This window comes from Pongo pygmaeus, chromosome X, assembly GCF_028885625.2.
Source record: "Pongo pygmaeus isolate AG05252 chromosome X, NHGRI_mPonPyg2-v2.0_pri, whole genome shotgun sequence".
Lineage (NCBI taxonomy): Eukaryota > Metazoa > Chordata > Mammalia > Primates > Hominidae > Pongo > Pongo pygmaeus.
The window spans coordinates 114,858,442-114,871,477 of record NC_072396.2 but is presented as its reverse complement, the minus strand read 5'-3'; positions in this window follow the sequence as shown (position 1 = coordinate 114,871,477).

Here is a 13,036-nt window from a genome sequence, read left to right as displayed (position 1 = left end):
GCCTCTCCCCAGTACCTCACAGATGTATTTTCTGTAGGAGATCTGGGCAGGGCTAGTTAATAGCTAACAAAATAAAAATAAAGAAATGTTCCCGTTTCAGGGAGCCACCCTAAGTGCTCATGTGAATAACTTCCACAGAGACCAATGAAGCTGGTGGAACATTCAGGGTTTAACTTTTGGAAGTAGAGATTGCCAAACAATAGGCCATTCATTAAAGTTTGGCTACCATCACAAATACAAAAGAATCAATTTCCCCAAACAGGGCTAATGGAGAAAACTCACACAACTCTGTGAATATACAAAAACCCACTTAATTGAACACTTTGAAGGGGTAAATTGTATGACATATGAATTATGCTCAATAAAAGTGTTATTTTAAAAACAAAATGAGTATCATCAGGAGCACTTAGTTCAACACAGTTGCCAATATTAAGTTCCCCATATCTGAGCACCTTGTACCTCCAATATCCAGGGCCTGTGAATTTAGGCTATCCTCAGCTCCGCAGAAGGTTGACTCTTACTGATATTGTCTATCTGACTTTGTATATTCTGAGAGGAGATGATGATGAAAAACATCAGATAGTAAAGGAGAGTGCAGGGGTTAAAACACCAACACTGGAATCAGTCAGCCTGGTTCCCTGTCCTGGCTGTATGACTTTGGGTATGTCATTGCATCTCTGGGAGCTTCATATTTTAAATCAATGTGTTTTATCACATTGCTTGCTCCTGCCTTCTGACATTGCTTTATATAGAAGTGTTTTCTTTCATCTCCGAATATTTGAATATTTTCTAGATATCTTTGTTATTGAATTTTAATTTATTCTGTGAATATCATTGTATGATTTCTATTCCTTTAAATGTCTTCTTTTTTGCTACTTTATCTATATCTATATATTTTTCATTTTAGATTCAGGGGTACATATGCAGGTCCCACAATATGCCCTCTCTTGGGTATATGTGTTCCATATACACTTGAAAAGAATGCATATTCTCCTGTTGTTGGGTGAAGTGTTTTACAAATGAAAGTTAGGTCAAGTGGTTGATAGTGCTGTTTTGGTCTTCTGTATTTTATTTATTTATTTATTTATTTATTTATTTATTTTATTATACTTTAAGTTCTAGGGTACATGTGCACAACATGCAGGTTTGTTACACAGGTATACATGTGCCATGTTGCTTTGCTGCACCCATCAACTCATCATTTACATTAGGCATTTCTCCTAATGCTATCCCTCCCCCAACCCCCCACCACCTGACAGGCCCCGGTGTGTGATGATTCCTGCCCTGTGTCCATGTGTTCTCGTTGTTCAACTCCCACCTATGAGTGAGAACATGCAGTGTTTGGTTTTCTGTCCTTGTGATAGTTTGCTTAGAATGATGGTTTCCAGCTTCATCCATGTCCCTGCAAAGGACATGAACTCATCCTTTTTTATGGCTGCATAGTATTCCATGGTGTATATGTGCCATATTTTCTTAATCCAGTCTATCATTGATGGACATTTGGGTTGGTTCCAAGTCTTGCTATTGTGAGTAGTGCCACAATAAACCTATGTGTGCATGTGTCTTTATAGTAGCATGATTTATAGTCCTTTGGGTATATACTCAGTAATGGGATGGCTGGGTCAAATGGTATTTCTAGTTCTGGATCCTTGAGGAATCACCACACTGTCTTCCATAATGGTTGAACTAATTTACACTCCCACCAACAGTGTAAAAGTGTTCCTATTTCTCCACATCCTTTCCAGCATCTGTTGTTTCCTGACTTTTTAATGATTGCCATTCTAACTGGCATGAGATGGTATTTCATTGTGGTTTTGATTTGCATTTCTCGGACGACCAGTGATGATGAGGGTTTTTTTCATATGTTTGTTGGCTGCATAAATGTCTTCTTTTGCGAAGTGTCTGTTCATATCCTTTGCCCACTTTTTGATGGGGTTGTTTATTTTTTCTTGTAAATTTGTTTAAGTTATTTGTAGATTCTGGATATTAGCCCTTTGTCAGATGGGTAGATTGCAAAGATTTTCTCCCATTCTGTAGATTACCTGTTCACTCTGATGGTAGTTTCTTTAACTGTGCAGAAGCCCTTTAATTTAATTAGATCTCATTTGTCTATTTTGGCTTTTGTTGATGTTATTTTTGGTGTTTTAGTCATGAAGTCTTTGCACATGCCTATGTCCTGAATGGTGTTGCCTAGGTTTTCTTCTAGGGTTTTTATGGTGTTGGGTCTTACATTTAAGTCTTTAATCCATCTTGAGTTAGTTTTTGTATATGATGCAAGGAAGGGATCCAGTTTCAGCTTTCTACATATGGCTAGCCAGTTTTCCCAGCACCATTTATTAAATAGGGAATCATTTCCCCATTTCTTGTTTTTGTCAGATTTGTCAAAGATCAGATGGTTGTAGATGTGTGGTGGTATTTCTGAGGCCTCTGTTCTATTCCATTGGTCTATATATCTGTTTTGATACTAGTACCATGCTGTTTTGGTTACTGTAGCCTTGTAGTATACATTGAAGTCAGGTAGCTTGATGCCTCCAGCTTTGTCCTTTTTGCTTAGGATTGTCTTGGCTATGCAGGCTCTTTTTTGGTTCCATATGAACTTCAAAGCAGTTTTATCCAATTCTGTGAAGAAACTCAGTGGTAGATTGATGGGGATAGCATTGAATCAATAATTTACCTTGGGCAGTATGGACATTTTCACGATATTGATTCTTCCTATCCTAGAGCATGGAATGTTCTTCCATTTATTTTTGTCCTCTTTTATTTCATTGAGCAGTGGTTTGTAGTTCTCCTTGAAGAGGTCCTTCATATCCCCTGTTAGTTGGATTCCTAGGTATTTTATTCTCTTTGTAGTAATTGTGAATGGGAGTTCACTCATGATTTTGTTCTCTGTTTGTCTGGCATTGGTGTATAGGGATGCTTGTGATTTTTGCACATTGATTTTGTATCCTGAGACTTTGCTAAAGTTGCTTATCAGTTTAAGGAGATTTTGGGCTGAGACAATGGAGTTTTCTAAATATACAATCATGTCATCTGCAAACAGAGACAGTTTGACTTCCTCTTGTCCTAATTGAATACCCTTTATTTCTTTCTCCTGCCTGATTGCCCCAGCCAGAACTCCCAACACTGTGTTGAATAGGAGTGGTGAGAGAGGGCATCCTTGTCTTATGCCAGTTTTCAAAGGGAATGCTTCCAGTTTTTGCCCATTCAGTATGATATTGGCTGCGGGTTTGTCATAAATAGCTCTTATTATTTTGAGCTACATTCCATCAATACCTAGTTTATTGAGAGTTTTTAGCATGAAAAGCTGTTGAATTTTGTCAAAGGCCTTTTCTGCATCTATTGAGATAATCATGTGGGTTTTGTCATTGGCTCTGTTTATGTGATGGATTACGTTTACTGATTTGTGTATGTTGAACCAGCCTTGCATCCCAGGGATGGAGCTGACTTGATCATATTGGATAAGCTTTTTGATGTGCTACTGGGTTCGGTTTGCCAGTATTTCATTGAGGATTTTCGCATCAAAGTTCATCAAGGATATTGGCCTAAAATTCTCTTTTTTTGTTGTGTCTCTACCAGGCTTTGCTATCAGGATGGTTCTAGCCTCATCAAATGAGTTAGGGAGGATTCCCTCTTTTTGTATTGATTGAAATATTTTCAGAAGGAATAGTACCATCTCCTCTTCGTACCTCTGGTAGAATTCGGTTGTGAATCCATCTGGGCCTGAACTATTTTTGTTGGTAGGCTATTAATTATTGCCTCAATTTCAGAGCCTGTTATTGGTCTATTCAGGGATTCAACTTCTTCCTGGTTTAGTCTTCAGAGGGTGTATTTGTCCAGCAATTTATCAATTTCTTCTAGATTTTCTAGTTTATTTACATAGAGGTGTTCATAGTATTCGCTGATGATAGTTTGTATTTCTGTGGGATCGGTGGTGATATCCCCTTTATCATTTTTTATTGCGTCTATTTGATCTTCTCTGTTTTCTTCTTTATTAGTCTAGCTAGTGGTCTATCAATTTTGTTGATCTTTACAAAAAACCAGCTCCTGGATTCATTGACTTTTTTTGAAGGGTTTTTTGTGTCTCGATTTCCTTCAGTTCTGTTCTGATCTTAGTTATTTCTTGCCTTCTGCTAGCTTTTGAATTTGTTTGCTCTTGCTTCTCTAATTCTTTTAATTTGGATGTTAGGGAGTTGATTTTAGATCTTTCCTGCTTTCTCTTGTGGGGATTTAGTGCTATAAATTTCCCTCTACACACTGCTTTAAATGTGTCCCAGCGATTCTGGTGCATTGTGTCTTTGTTCTCATTGGTTTCAAAGAACATCTTTAATTCTGCCTTCCTTTTGTTATTTACCCAGTAGTCATTCAGGAGCAGGTTGTTCAGTTTCCATGTAGTTGTGCAGTTTTGAGTGTGTTTCTTAATCCTGAGTTCTAATTTGATTGTACTGTGGTCTGAGAGACAGTTTATTGTGATTTCTGTTCTTTTACATTTGCTGAGGAGTGTTTTACTACAAATTACGTGGTCAATTTTAGAATAAGTGCAATGTGGTGCTGAGAAGAATGTATATTCTATTGATTTGGGGTGGAGAGTTCTGTAGGTGTCTATCAGGTCTACTTGGTGCAGAGCTGAGATCAATTCCTGGATATCCTTGTCAACCATCTGTCTCATTGATCTGTCTAATATTCACAGTGGGGTGTTAAAGTCTGCCATTATTATTGTGTGGGAGTCTAAGTCTCCTTGTAGGACTCTAAGGACTTGCTTTATGAATCTGGGTGCTCCTGTATTGGGTGCATATATATTTAGGATACTTAGCTCTTCTTGTTGAATTCATCTCTTTACCATTATGTAATGGCTTTCTTTGTCTCTTTTGATCTTTGTTGGTTTAAAGTCTGTTTTATCAGAGACCAGGATTGCAACCCCTGGGTTTTTTTCTTTCCATTTGCTTGGTAAATATTCCTCCATCCCTTTATTTTGAGCCTATGTGCATCTTTGCATGTGAGATGGGTCTCCTGAATACAGCACACCAATGGGTCTTGACTCATTATCCAATTTGCCAGTCTGTGTCTTTTAATTGGGGCATTTAGCCCATTTACATTTAAGGTTAATATTGTTATGTTTGAATTTGATCCTGTCATTATGATGTTTGCTGGCTGTTTTGCCCATTAATTGATGCAGTTTCTTTATAGGGTCAATGTTCTGTACTATTTGGCGTGTTTTTGCAGTGGCTGGTACCTGTTGTTCCTTTCCATTTTAGTGCTTCCTTCAGGAGCTCTTGTAAGGCAAACCTCGTGGTGACAAAATCTCTCAGCATTTGCTTGTCTATAAAGGATTTTATTTCTCCTTCACTTATGAAGCTTAGTTTGGCTGGATATGAGATTCTGGGTTGAAAATTCTTTTCTTTAAGAATGTTGAATTTGGCCCCCATTCTCTTCTGGCTTGTAGGGTTTCTGCCAAGAGTTCCGCTGTTACTCTGATGGGCTTCCATTTGTGGGTAACCTAACCTTTCTCTCTGGCTGCCCTTAACATTTTTTCCTTCATTTCAACTTTGGTGAATCTGACAATTATGTGTCTTGGGGTTGCTCTTCTCGAGGAGTATCTTTGTGGTGTTTTCTGTATTTCCTGAATTTGAATGTTGGCTTGCCTTGCTAGTTTGGGGAAGTTCACTTGGATAATATCCTGAAGAGTGTTTTCTAACTTGGTTCCATTCTCCCCATCACTTTCCAGTACACCAATCAAACGTATATTTGGTCTTTTCACATAGTCCCATATTTCTTGGAGGCTTTGTTCATTTCCTTTCACTCTTTTTTCTCTAATCTTGTCTTCTTGCTTTATTTCATTAGTTTGATCTTCAATCACTGATATCCTTTCTTCCACTTGATTGAATCGGCCAGTGAATCTTGTGCATGCGTCACGAAGTTCTCGTGCTGTGGTTTTCAGCTCCATCAGGTCATTTAAGGTCTTCTCTACACTGTTCATTCTAGTTAACTTTTTTCATTCGTCTAACTTTTTTTCAAGATTTTAGCTTCCTTGTGATGGGTTAGAACATGCTCCATTAGCTCAGTGAAGTTTGTTATTACCGACCTTCTGAAGCCTACTTCTGTCAACTCGTCAAACTCATTCTCCAGCCAGTTTTTTTCCCTTGGTGGCGAGGAGCTGCATTCCTTTGGAGGAGAAGAGGCGCTCTGTTTTTTGGAATTTTCAGCTTTTCTGCTCTGGTTTCTCCCCATCTTTGTGGTTTTATCTACCTTTGGTCTTTGATGTTGTTGACCCACAGATGGGATTTTGGTGTGGATGTCCTTTTGTTGATGTTGATGCTATTCCTTTCTGTTTGTTACTTTTCCTTCTAACAGTCAGACCCCTCAGCTGCAGGTCTGCTGGAGTTTGCTGGAGGTCCATTCCAGACCCTGTTTGCCTGGGTAACACCAGCAGAGGCTGCAGAACAGCAAATATTGCTGCCTAATCCTTCCTCTGGAAACTTCATCCCAGAGGGGCACCCGCCTGTTTGAGGTGTCTGTCAGCCCCTACTGGGAGGCGTTTCCTAATCAGGCTACATGGAGGTCAGGGACCCACTTGAGGAGGCAGTCTATCCATTATCAGAGCTCAAATGCAGTGGTGAGAGAACCACTGCTCTCTTCAGAGCTGTCAGACAGGGATGTTTAAGTCTGCAGAAGCTGTCTGCTGCCTTTTGTTCTACTATGCATTGCCCCCAGAAGTGGAATCTATAGACCCAGTAGACCTTGCTGAGCTGTGGTGGGCTTTGCCAAGTTTGTGCTTCCAGGTCTCTTTGTTTACACTGTAAGCTACTCAAGCCTCGGCAATGGTGGACACCCCTCCACCCACCAATCTGCAGCATTGCAGATCAATCTCAGACTGCTGTGCTAGCAGTGAGCAAGGTGTGGGTGTGGGACTCACCGAGCCAGGCACACAAGGGTATCTCCTGCTCTGCCAGTTGCTAAGACTGCAGAAAAAGCACCATAATTGTTCAGGAGTGTACCGTTCTCCAGGTACAGTCTATCACAGCTTCCCTTGGCTGGGAAAGGGATATTTCCAGATCCCTTGCACTTCCTGGGTGAGGCAACGCCCTGCCCTGCTTCAGCTCACCTTCTGTGGGCTGCACCCACTGTCTAACCACTCCCAATGAGATAAACCAGGTACCTCAGTTGGAAATGCAGGAATCACCTGTCTTCTGCATCAGTCTCGCTGGGAACTGCAGACCGGAACTGTTCCTATTCAGCCATCTTGGAAATGCCCTCCAGTCTTCTGTATTTTTAATGACATTCAGTATACTTGTTCTATCAGTTACTGAGAGAGGAATATTGAAGTTTCCAAAAATAATTGTCTATTTATCTTTATTTCTATCAATTTTTGCTCAAGTATTTAAACTTCTGTGTTAGATGCATACATATTTTAAATTGTTATATCTTCAGGGAGAATTGACCCCTTTATAATTACATAATGTCTCTCAGTATCTCTAATAATATTCCTTGATCTGAAGTCTACTTTATCTGATATCAATATTCCAGATTTTTTTTTTTTAATTTTTAGTTCTGGGATACATGTGCAGGATGTACAGGATGTGCCTGTTTGTTACACAGGTAAACATGTGCCATGGTGTTTTGCTGCACAGATCATCCCATTACCTAGGTATTAAGCCCAGCATCCATTAGGTACTTTTCCTGATGCTCCCCCTCCCCCTGTCTCCCCAACAGGCCCCAGTGTGTGCTGTTCCTCTCCTGTGTCCATTGTTCAGCTCCTACTTATAAATGATAACATGCAGTGTTTGGTTTTCTGTTCCTGCGTTAGTTTGCTGAGGATGATGGCTTCCAGCTCCATCCAAGTCCCTGCAAAACTCATGATCGTGTTCCTTTCTATGGCTGCATAGTATTCATAGTATTCCATGGTGTATATGTACCACATTTTCTTTATCCAGTCTATCACTGATGGGCATTTGGGTTGAATCCATGTCTTTGCTGTTGCGAATAGTGTTACAATGAGCATATGCATGCATCTATCTTTATAATAGAATGATTTAAATTCCTCGGGGTATATACCCAGTAATGAGATTGCTGAGTCAAATGGAATTTCTTGTTCTAAATCTTTGAAGAATCACCAACTGTCTGCTACAGTGGTTAAACTAATTTACACTCCCACCAATAATGTAAAAGTATCCCTATTTCTCTGCAATCTCACCAGCATCTGTTGTTTCTTGACCTTTTAATAATCGCCATTCTGACTGGTGTGAGATGGTATCTCATTGTGGTTTTGATTTGCATTTCTTTAATGATGAATGATGTTGAGCTTTTTTTCATATGTTTTTTTGGCTACATAAATGTCTTATTTTGAGAAGTGTCTGTTCATGTCTACTTTTTAATGGAGTTGTTTTTTTTTCTTGTAAATTTGCTTAAGTTCCTTGTAGATTCTGGATATTAGACCTTTGCCAGATGGATAGATTGCACTATCCACTATGCACAGATGCCAGATGGATAGATTGCACAACCCACTATGTAGGTTGTCTGTTCACTCTGATGATAGTTTCTTTTGCTGTGCTCTTTAGTTTAATTAAATCCCATTTGTCAATTTTTGCTTTTGTTGCAATTGCTTTTGGCAATTTTATCATGAAATATTTGCCCATATCTATGTCCTCAATGGTATTGCCTAGATTTTCTTCTAGGTTTTTTATAGTTTTGGGTTTAACATTTAAGTCTTTATTCCATGTTGAGTTAATTTTTGTATATGGTGTAAGGAAGGGTCTAGTTTCAATTTTTTGCGTAAGGCTAACCAGTTCTCCCAGCACCATTTATTAAATAGGGAATCTCTTACCCATTGCTTGTTTTCGTCAGGTTTGTCGAAGATCAGATGTTTGTAGATGTGCATCTTATTTCTGAGTTCTCCATTCTATTCCATTGGTCTATGTCTCTGTTTTTGTACCGGTGCCATGCTGTTTTGGTTACTGTAGCCCTGTAGTATAGTTTGAAGTCAGGTAGTGTGATGCCTTCAGGTCTGTTCTTTTTGCTTAGGATTGTCTTGGCTATATGAGCTCTTTTTTAGTTCCATATGAATTTTAAAATAGTTTTTTTCTAATTCTGTGCAAAATGTCAATGGTAGTTTAATGGGAATAGCATTGAATCTATAAATTACTTTGGACAGTATGTCCATTTTCACGATATTGATTCTTCCTATCAATGTGCATGGAATGTTTTTCCATTTGTCTGTGTCCTCTCTGATTTCCTTGAGGAGTGGTTTGTAGTTCTTCTTGAAGAGGTTCTTCACATCCCTCGTTAGCTGTATTCCTAGGTATTGTATTATCTTTGTAGCAATTGTGAATGAGAGTTCATTCATAATTTGGCTCTCTGCTTGTCTATTGTTAGTGTATAGGAATGCTTGTGGTTTCTGCACACTGATTTTGTACCCTGAGACTTTACTGCAGTTGTTTATCAGCTTAAGAAGCTTTTGGGCTGAAACAATGGGGTTTTCTAGATATAGGATCATGTCATCTGCAAACAAAGACAATTTGACTCCCTCACTTCCTATTTGAATATGCTTTATTTCTTTCCCTTGCCTGATTGCCCTGGCCAGAACTTCCAATACTATGTTGAATAAGTGTAGTAAGAGGACATCCTTGTATTGTGCAGGTCTTCAAGGGGAATGCTTCCAGCTTTTGCACATTCAGCATATTAGCTGTGGGTTTGTCATATATGGCTCTTATTATTTTCAGGTATCTTCCTTCAATACCTAGTTTATTGAGAGTTTTTAACATGAAGGGATGTTGAACTTTATCAAAGGCCTCTTCTGCATATATTGAGATAACCATATGTTTTTTGTCATTGGTTCTGTTTATGTGATGGATTATGTTTATTGATTTGCATATGTTGAACCAGACTTGCATCTCAAGGATGAAGCCAACTTGATTGTGGTGGATAAGCTTTTTGTTGTGTTTCTGGATTCAGTTTGCCAGTATTTTATTGAGAATTTTTGCATCAATGTTCATCAGGCATATTGACCTAAAGTTTTCTTTTTTTGTTGTATCTCTGCCAGGTTTTGGTATCAGGATGATGCTGGCCTCATAAAATAAGTTAGGGAGGAGTCCCTCCTTTTTAATTGTTCAGAATAGTTTCAGAAGAAATGGTACCAGGTCCTCTTTGAAACTTCCAGGTTTATTTTGTTTAGTGTTTACATGGTATATGATCTTCCATCCTTTCACTTTTTAACCTGTGTTTTTATATTAAACTGGGTTTCATATAGACAGCATATAGTTGACTCCTGTGTTTTTATGCATTCTGAAAATCTCCTTTTTTGACAAATAGAAATTATATATATTTATGGTGCACAATGTGATTGTTTTGGTATGTGTATACACTATGAAATGGTTAAATCAAGCTAATTTAGATATTCAGCTCACATACTTATCATTTTTTTGTGGTGAGGATATTTAAGATCTACTCTCTTAACAATTTTCAAGTGTACAATACATTATTAACTGGAGTTACCACTCTGTACAATGGATCTCCAGAACTTATTCACCCTGTCTAATTGAAACACTGTACTCTTTGATTTAGATTCCACATATAAATGAGATCATACAGTATTTGTCTTTCTGTGCCTACTTTATTTTACTTAGCCTAATGTCTTTCAGGTTCATCCATGTATTCACAAATGATAGGCTTTCTTTTTTTAAAGGCTGAATAGTTTTCCACCGTGTGTATATACGTGTGTGTATTACATTTTCTTTACCTATTCATCTGCCAGTGGACACTTAGATTGATTCCAAATTTTGACTACGGTAAACAATTCTGCAATGAACATGGGAGTACAGATATCTCCTCAACATACTGATTTCCTTTCTTTTGGATATATGCCCGAAAGTGAGATTGCTGGATCATATGGTAGCTTTATTTTTTAGGAATCTCTGTACTGTTCTCCATAATGAATATGCTAATTTATACTCCCACCAACAGTATGTAAGAGTTCCCTTTTCTCCACTTCCTCACTAGCAATTGTTATCTTTTGTCATTTTGATAAAAGCAGGTGTGAGGTGATATCTCATTGTGGTTTTCATTTGTATTTCCTGATGATTAGTGATGCTGAGCATTTTTTTATACACCTGTTGGCCATTTGTATGTCTTCTTTTGAGGAATGTCTACTCAATTCTCATTCTTTAATCAGGTGATTTTTCTTGCTGCTAAGTTGTTTGAGTTTTTTATATATTTTGGATATTAACCTCTTATCCAATATATGCAAATATTTTCTCCCATTCTGTTGGCTGTCTCTTTGCTCTCTTGACTGTTTCCTTGGCTATGCAGAAGCATTTTAGTTTGATGCAATTCCATTTGTATATTTTTGCTTTTTTTGCCTGTGCTTTTGGTGTCATATCCAAGAAATCATTGCCCGAATTAATGTCAAGAAACTTTTCACCTGTATTTTCTTCTAGTAGTTTTACAGCATCAGGTCTTATGTCTAAATCTTTAATCCATTTTGAGTTTATTTTTGTGTGTGGTCTTAGATAAAAGTCCAATTTCTTTTTCTTTCTTTCTTTTTTTTTTTTTTTTTTGCATGTGGATATTTAGTTTTTCCAACACCAATTGTTGAAGGTACTATTCTTTTCTCATTGCGTATTCTTGGTACCTTTGTCAAAAATCAGTTGGATGTAAAATGTATGGACTAATTTCTGTGCTCTCTATTCTATTTCATTGGTCTGTATGTCTGTTTTTATGTCAGTACCATGCTGTTTTGATTACTACAGCTTTGAAGTAGATTTTGAGAACAGGTAGTGTGATGCCTCCAGCTTTGTTCTTTTTGCTCAAGATTGCTTGGATATTTTAACTCTTTTGTGGTTCCACACAAACTTTAGGATTGTTTTTTCTTTTTCTGTGGAAAATGCCATTGGTATTTTGATAGAAATTATTTTGAATCTATAAGTCACTTTCAGTAATATGGACATTTTAACAATATTAATTCTTCCAATTCATGAACACAAATATTTTTCCATCTGTCTTCTTCAGTTTCTTTCATCAATTTTTTATAGTTTCCAGGGTACAGATATTTCACTTTCTTGGTTCTCTGTCTTTTGATAAGTGTGGTTTGCACCACTTACATTAAATGCAATTAGTGATATGGAAGCATTTAAGTCCGTGATTTTATTATTTTCTGTGGTTGTTCCTCTGTTTCTACTCTCTTGCTTTCTTTTGTAATCATTTGAATATTTTTCAGTATTCCATTTTAATTTGCCCATTGGACTTTTAATAAATATTTTTGTATATTTTTAGTAATTCCTGTAGATATTAAAATATACATAGTTAACTTTCCAAAATTTTAATTGTAAAATTAATATTTTATCATTTCAAGTGTACTATAGAAATCTTTCCACTGTATGGATCCCCTTACACTCTCTCTGTATGTTTTAGTCATTACATATATATACAGACGAACTTTGTTTTATTGCACTTCACATTATTGCAGTTCACAGATAATGTGTTTTTTACAAATTGAAGGTCTGTGGAAACCCTGTATTAACAAGTATATCGATGCCTATTTTTCCAACAACATGTGCTCACTTTGTATCTATGTGCCACATTTTTATAATTCTCACAATATTTCAAACCTTTTCTTTCTTACATCTATTATGGTGATCAGTGATCACTGATATTTGATGTTACTATTGTAATTGTTTTGGGGCACCACAAACCATACCCATATAAGATGGAAAACTTAATCGAGAAATGCTGTGTGTGTTCTGACTGCTACAATTACCAACTCTCCTCCCATCTCTCTCCCTCTCTCCTCAGGCCTTCCTATTTCCTGAGGTACAGCAATACTGAAATTAGGCCAATTAATAACCCCACAATGGTCTCTAAGTGTTCAAGTAAAAGGAAGAGTCACATATCTCTCACTTTAAGTCAAAAGCTAGAAAAGATTAAGCTTAGTGAGGAAGGTATGCCAAAAGCTGAGATAGGTCATAAGTTGGGCCTCTTGAGCCAAACAATTAACCAAGTTGTATGCAAAGAAAAAGTTCTCGAAGGAAATTAAAAGTGCTGCTTCACT